The sequence below is a fragment of the Saccostrea echinata genome, unplaced genomic scaffold, assembly GCF_033153115.1.
Source record: "Saccostrea echinata isolate AGI-Se365-2 ecotype Australia unplaced genomic scaffold, CSIRO_AGI_Sech_v1 ptg000052l, whole genome shotgun sequence".
Taxonomy (NCBI): domain Eukaryota; kingdom Metazoa; phylum Mollusca; class Bivalvia; order Ostreida; family Ostreidae; genus Saccostrea; species Saccostrea echinata.
This window is the reverse complement of record NW_026889801.1, coordinates 2444134-2450753: the sequence shown is the minus strand read 5'-3', so window position 1 is coordinate 2450753 and position 6620 is coordinate 2444134. Positions and strand designations below refer to the sequence as shown.

At 36.7% G+C, this 6620-nt stretch overlaps 2 pseudogenes; both read left to right on the top strand.

Annotated features, from left to right (window-relative positions):
• Positions 1-582, top strand: LOC133204265 (uncharacterized; annotated as a pseudogene).
• Positions 583-1430: 848 nt separating this feature from the next.
• Positions 1431-4859, top strand: LOC133204264 (uncharacterized; annotated as a pseudogene).
• Positions 4860-6620: the final 1761 nt, after the last annotated feature.

Sequence of the window (6620 nt, the reverse complement as noted above, 5' to 3'; positions counted from 1 at the left end):
ATGGGTAATCCTGTTGTAGTGGGTATTATCGGACATTCATATGTGAAACGTTTGGAACGCTTTATACTTCAAAGGCCTGTGTATAAAACTTGTGTCTAGATGAAAATCAAGGTGATTTAACGGTACGTGCACTGGTTAACTTGCCAAAACTGAGCATGTTTCCGGCAGTTCCAACATTGTGTTTTCTGGAGATCGGGGGAAATGATGCAACTGCTCGTCCAGCGCTTGTGATCGCTCAGGACATCTGTCGTACGCAAACTTTCTGGTGTATAGTTTGGGAGTAAAAATGTGGTAATTGGACGGTTACTATGCCGGGACCCACGGAAATTCCCATTTCGTTACAACGATGAAGTAATAAAAATCAACGTACAATTGCATCAGTTAACTGCCAGTCAGGATCATGTCCATTTTTTGAAGCACAGGGGTTTTTGGGCCAACTTGTCGTGTCTGGGGCACGATGGGGTTCACCTACAGGATGTTTCTAATTACAACCTCCTTGCACCTATGTTGAAATACCTCAGGAGCATAAAATATGCAGTGCATAATAGTCTGCAGAAACTCAAGGCCAATTATCCATTATAACATGTTAAGATTGTGTTTTTGAAATGGGTTCAGGCCTAAAGAAGTAGATTTTCATTGTATTTAATTTAAAAACCTTAAATTTGTCTCGGTCTGAAGTAATTTTCTACATTTTTTCATTGTTGACAAGCCTGTTCCCAGAGAAATTAAGGAATTTCCTTATCAAGTACAGAATTTTACTATTTTTAAGTACAATCAGTCTGCTGCTAATACAGGAATGTACAGAGTTTCTAGGATTTCTAAGTATATACTGATATAAGCCTTCTTTTAAGAATTTAGGCATGTACAGATAGTCCTAAGCTAGCAGTTAACCTGCTTTTCAGATGTTATGTACAGAATTCCTTACATTTCAAAGTCAACATTCTGATACAAACCTACTTCTAAGAAATTTTGTCATGTTCGAAAATTAAAGGTTTTTCGCACATGTACTTTAAAGTTACTACATGTACATTTCCAAATCATACTTGTTATAGGAGACACCAAGTTTTAAGTTTGTGTATCTATAAATTGCCTGCACAAATATGTAAGCCATGGCAATACTCAAAGTTGATTTCATGCTTTGATACAATGTAATACTACAAAGGTTCCATCCTGCTTCCAAGTTAACATCATAGCTATAATACATTGTGCCAAGTTATAGTAAATGTGCTAAAAATTTGACGACATATGTTTAATGCCTAACAAAGTATTAGTTGCATTGTACAGATGTAAATTTTTATGGGGATATATCAAAGCCCCCTTTTTAATTTCAAGCTTATTAAAGTTGATGTACTTGGAGCAGCATGGAATTTTAAATTTAATGTGTAAAGTATTAGTAATAATATAAAAGCAAATAATTTTCAGAGTAAGCCATGCCTAAGCGGGCCTCAGTATCGACAAAGAACCAGACAGCAAAAAGAAGGAACTCCGCAAATGTGCTCGTGAATGATGCAGAACCCATTGAGAGAATTGACTATGATTTATTGGCCGCCGCCATTGTCAGACAATCTCAGAACTCTGGCAATTCATTGAACCTCAACAACAACAACAACAGTGAACTAGTTGATTCGAACTTGAAAGCGTGTGTCACAAACAATGTTAATGTGGACGAAGTTCTTTCAGTTGATGTCTCATCTCAACAACCAACGACAAGTAATATGACCAAGACTCTGGAAACCTCAGCAGCTGAGTCAGAACAATCCATTTCAGATTCATCATCAACTGTTGCTGATTTAGTTAATGCCTTATTACAAAAAGATGCAGGTGAGCCAGCAACATCAAAAATTAGTAATGTTATATCTTTGTCTGATGGGATTCCTCTCGGTGCTGCAACATCTCAACGTTTAAAAGCCAAGATATGGGTTAATCAATTTATAGATTTAGGGATGTTGTTGCGGCGTCGGGAGGAACCTGTATCCTTAAATATCTCAAACGGGTCTGTAACTGTACAGCAGGGGACCTCAAACCAAAAGCACCATTATCTATTCAACAAAGGACCGATGCCTTCTTGTTATTCATGGGGATTTATATAGAGAAATACCCAGACCAAGCCTCTCATTTTCTGAAAGACTGCTATTTTATTAGGGAAATGAGTAAACTGTTTGGGGTAAAAGCATGGAGAATATACAACGAATATTTTCGTATGTTGAAAGAGTCAGTTGACTTGCCCTGTCAAAAACCCGTCGAAGAATTAAGAATCAAGGCTGCATCCAGTCATTATCAATTCCAGCAGCCCTTTCCTGCAAACGCAGGCAGTAAATTTTTTAGATTCTGTTATGCATTCAACAATGGGGAACAATGTACCCACAACCTCAACCCTTTTGCCCACAAATGCCAATCATGCTCGGGTTCCCATCCAAGAGTAAATTGTAGAGTTAAAAAGCAACAAGAGGCCCAAGGGCCATAACGGTCAACTGAATATAATACAACAATTTAAAGGATCCATAGAGTATAAAATGAAATGAAAGGTGAAGCTTTGTTGCCCAAAAGCAAGAAAAATAGGGTGATCAGGATCAACAAGTAATTAGTCTAGTATTCATTAACAGTTCATAATTTAGGTTCTATTCTCTTCCCCATTTATCACTATCACCATACAGTATATTAACAAACTATCAGTGCTTCTGTACTATTTTAATTCCTTGTTGAAATCTCTTACATTGGCATCTCTTGGTCTTTGATGAACATTTAATAAGGCAAGTTATTTTTGTCGCATTTTTATTTGTCTATTACTTACAAGTCCACCTGATCATTAAAACTATGAAAATACTTTTTGTACTTTACAATAAAAATTCTTGCATAATTCTCTTATTCTATTAACCTTTCAAGTACATTATTTACAGTGATGAATTATCAAAAGTAAATGGCAAAGGGGAATAACTCCTCTCAGTAGAATACAAATTAATAGAGCCCTGGCCAGGACCAGAACACTTGACCAAATGGTCCAGATGTTCAAAAATCTGGTAAAAATACCCTTCCTTATTAAAAACTTTTACTCTGTTTGCCTCTGATATTCCCGAGTGCAGAGAAGATTTTTAAAGAAATAATGCATTTTTACTACAGATTCACTATATTATCAATAGAGCCCCCCCCCCCTCCCCACCGAGAAACACCAGAGCCTCTCACCCTGTGATCAGAAGTTAGCTCATCATGAGAAATCACCTTGTTTATCTGCTTAACACTAAGGAGCATACAGGATTATTTAATAGAATTAATGCATTTTCACTATATTATCAAGAGCCCACTTTTACATCGGCACATCTGACCCAGGGGTCATGCAATTCACTACTCTGGAAGAAGCACTCTTGCTCATCATAACTATATACTTAGCTTCTTTGCTTTTTAACCAGAAGCAGAAAAGAATATTTTCAAAGAAATTTTGCTTTTTCACTATATAATCAATAGAGCCCCCCCCCCCCCCCCCACACACACACACACACACCAGAAGCCTTGACCTTGGGGCCATGAAATTCACAATTTTTGGAAGAGGCATCCTTGCGTATCTTAACAATGTACTTAGTTTGTTTAAATAGTACTCAGGGGCAGAGAAGAAGATTTTCAAAGAAGTAATTCACGTTCACTAAAAGAGCTATATGGCCCCACCCTAGCACCAGAACCCCTGTCCCTGGGGCCATGAATTTCACAATTTTGGAAGAGGCATCCTTGCTTATCATAACAATATACTTAGTTTGTTTAAATAATACCCAGTAGCAGAGAAGAAGATTTCAAAGAAATAATGCACTTTCACTATACGATCTATATAGCCCCGCCCTAGCACCAGAACTCCTGACCCTTGGGCTATGAATTTCACAATTTTGGTAGAGTTACTCTTGCTCATCATAACTATGTATTTAATTTGTTTAAATAATACCCAGGAGTAGAGAAGAAGATTTTCAAAGAATTAATGCACTTTCACTATATGATCTTTATAGTCCCAGCCTAGCACCAGAACCCCTGACCCTGGGGCCATGAATTTCACAATTTTGGTAGAGGGCTCAATGCTCAGTACAATCATGTCAACAGTTTGACTGCTTGATGTCCAGGAGAAAAGAAGAAGATTTTTAAAGATTGCATTAATTTTGGTGGTTTTAGCCCTACCCCTCAGGCCCCAGGGGGGCAGGGACCATGAAATTCACAAATTTTGTTTCCTTTCACACATAGATGCCATATGCTAAAATTGGCTGCAATTGGTTCAGCGGTTTCAGAGAAGAAGCTGAAAATGTTCAAATGTTAACACACGACGCACGACGGACGACGCACGACGACGGACGAAAACAGAGAGCGATAGGTCACCTGTGTGACTCAGGTGACCTAAAAACAAATGTCAAATCCAAATACAACCAATAAGTCCTCAACAATCACTCAACCAGCTCCCCTCCACGGTAAATCCAAAAGGTTAAGATAGATTACTAGTTGATTATGACAGTGATCTAGCTTCATACCTGATCAATGGCTTTACAGATGGATTTAAATTAGGTTGTACATCTGCTCCTTTACCATGTGTACCCCAAAATCATAAATCTACATTGGAACATCCAGAAATTATTAATAATTAAATACAAACAGGTTTAAGCAAAGGTCGCATTGCTAGTTCATTTTCTTACAAACCATTTGATAATTTTGTTGTATCTCCATTAGGCTCGGTTCCAAAGGGTAATACAGGAAAATTTAGGGTAATTCACGATCTATCCTACCCCAAAAACCAATCAGTCAACACAAACATCCCGAAAGAAAATTCAGCAGTGCAATATGGTTCCATAGATAAGGAAGTTTATCTAGTTCAAAAATTTGGGAAGGTTGCTTAATGGCCAAGACGGATATTGAAGATGCATTTTGCATTATCCCAATTTATCCATCGGATTATTATTTGCTAGGTTTTACTTAGGAGGGTCAATTTTATTATGTAAAATGTTTCCCAATGGGTGCTAGTAGTAGCTGTCAATTTTTTTAATCTTTTAGTAGAGCTCTGCAATGGGTATTGGAAAATGTTTTCCATGTCTCTGGCATGTCTCATATTTTATTATATATATTTTATATATATTTTTCTTTTCATTGTGGGACCCCCCAATTCAGTTCGTTGTAGCAATGATATGGGCATTTTTTTTTTTTTTATTATTTCTCTGTAAGTCAATTGGTGTACCGATTAAGATGGAGAAAACTCAGGCACCTACAACCAACATTGTAATTTATGGAATTGAGGTAGACTCTAAAAAAATGGAGTGTCGTCTTCCATTAGATAAAATCCAGAAAATAACTGAGAAACTGAACTTATTCAAAAGGTGCAAAAAGGTCACATTGAGAGACTTGCAATCTATTAAAGGTCTATTAAATTTTGCGTGCTCTGTTGTCGTTCCAGGTAGGACTTTTCTTTGTCGTTTGATAAGCTTAACATGTTGCTCAACAAATCCAAAATTTTACATTAGATTGAATAAAAAATCTAGGGCTGATTTAGAAACTTGGATAACGTTTATTGGAAGCTTCAATTGGTAGTCAGTATTTCTGGACCGTGATTGGGTATCATCAGACAATCTTAGCTTGTACACAGATGCTTCAGACACAGACAACAGACAAAATTTCCTGTGGACCTTCTTTACATTTAACAAATTCAGCACAAAGACTTCTACAGGCTTCATTAGCCCCATCAACAGAGAAAGCATATCAACATTCATGGCAGCTTTTCCTTACCTGGGCCAATTCCATATCCTTACCTGTGTATTCCATTACTTTGTGTAACTTTATGGGTCATTTATTTGAAATTGGTTATTCTCCAAGCTCAATAGCATCACACATTTCACCTCTGACCTATATTCATTAGATTCTAAGATTGCCATATCCAGCTCAATGTTTCTTAGTGCAAAAAATGCTGAAAGGTTGTTACAAATTTGGTCCAACTGTAGTCACTCTCCTATCAATTACTGGTGAAATTTTTAAATAAAAAGATGGTTAATGTTTTGAGGCATACAGTTGCTAATCATGCCCAGTTTATTTCTTAAAGCTTTATTTTTGATTGCATTTCATGGGTTCTTCAGGTTGGGGGGATTAGTGATTAAATCAAAAAAGCAATCTGACAGGGTCATCCAAAGGTCAGATGTTCATTTTTAGGTAGTAATGGGCAAGGTAAAGCAGGTTCTATTAGTTCTAAGACATTTCAAAACAATATGTTTTGGGCAACCAAAGATATTATATTAGAAGCATCAGACAACATTAATTCATGTCCAGTGCATGCATTATTCAACTACCTAAGGCATTATCGCCATTCTTGTGGACCTCTTTTCCAGTTTGTAGATGGTTGTCCTGTGTCTTATTCCTTTGTCACAAAAAAATTAAATCAAGTTATCGTATTTATTGGGTTAGATCCAAAACAATATAGGGAGACAGCTTTAGAATTGGAGCTGCTACTCTCCAAAGTGTTTTTTTTTTCGGAAAATGCTATTCAAAATATGGGCAGATGGAAGTCGGTTTGTTAGATTGTTAAAAGTTTGTTAGATTCCTCATTAATAAATGACAATATTCGTCAAAGCTGATTTAGTTGTTTTTTAAGGAGTAAAAATTAACAGAGCTACAGG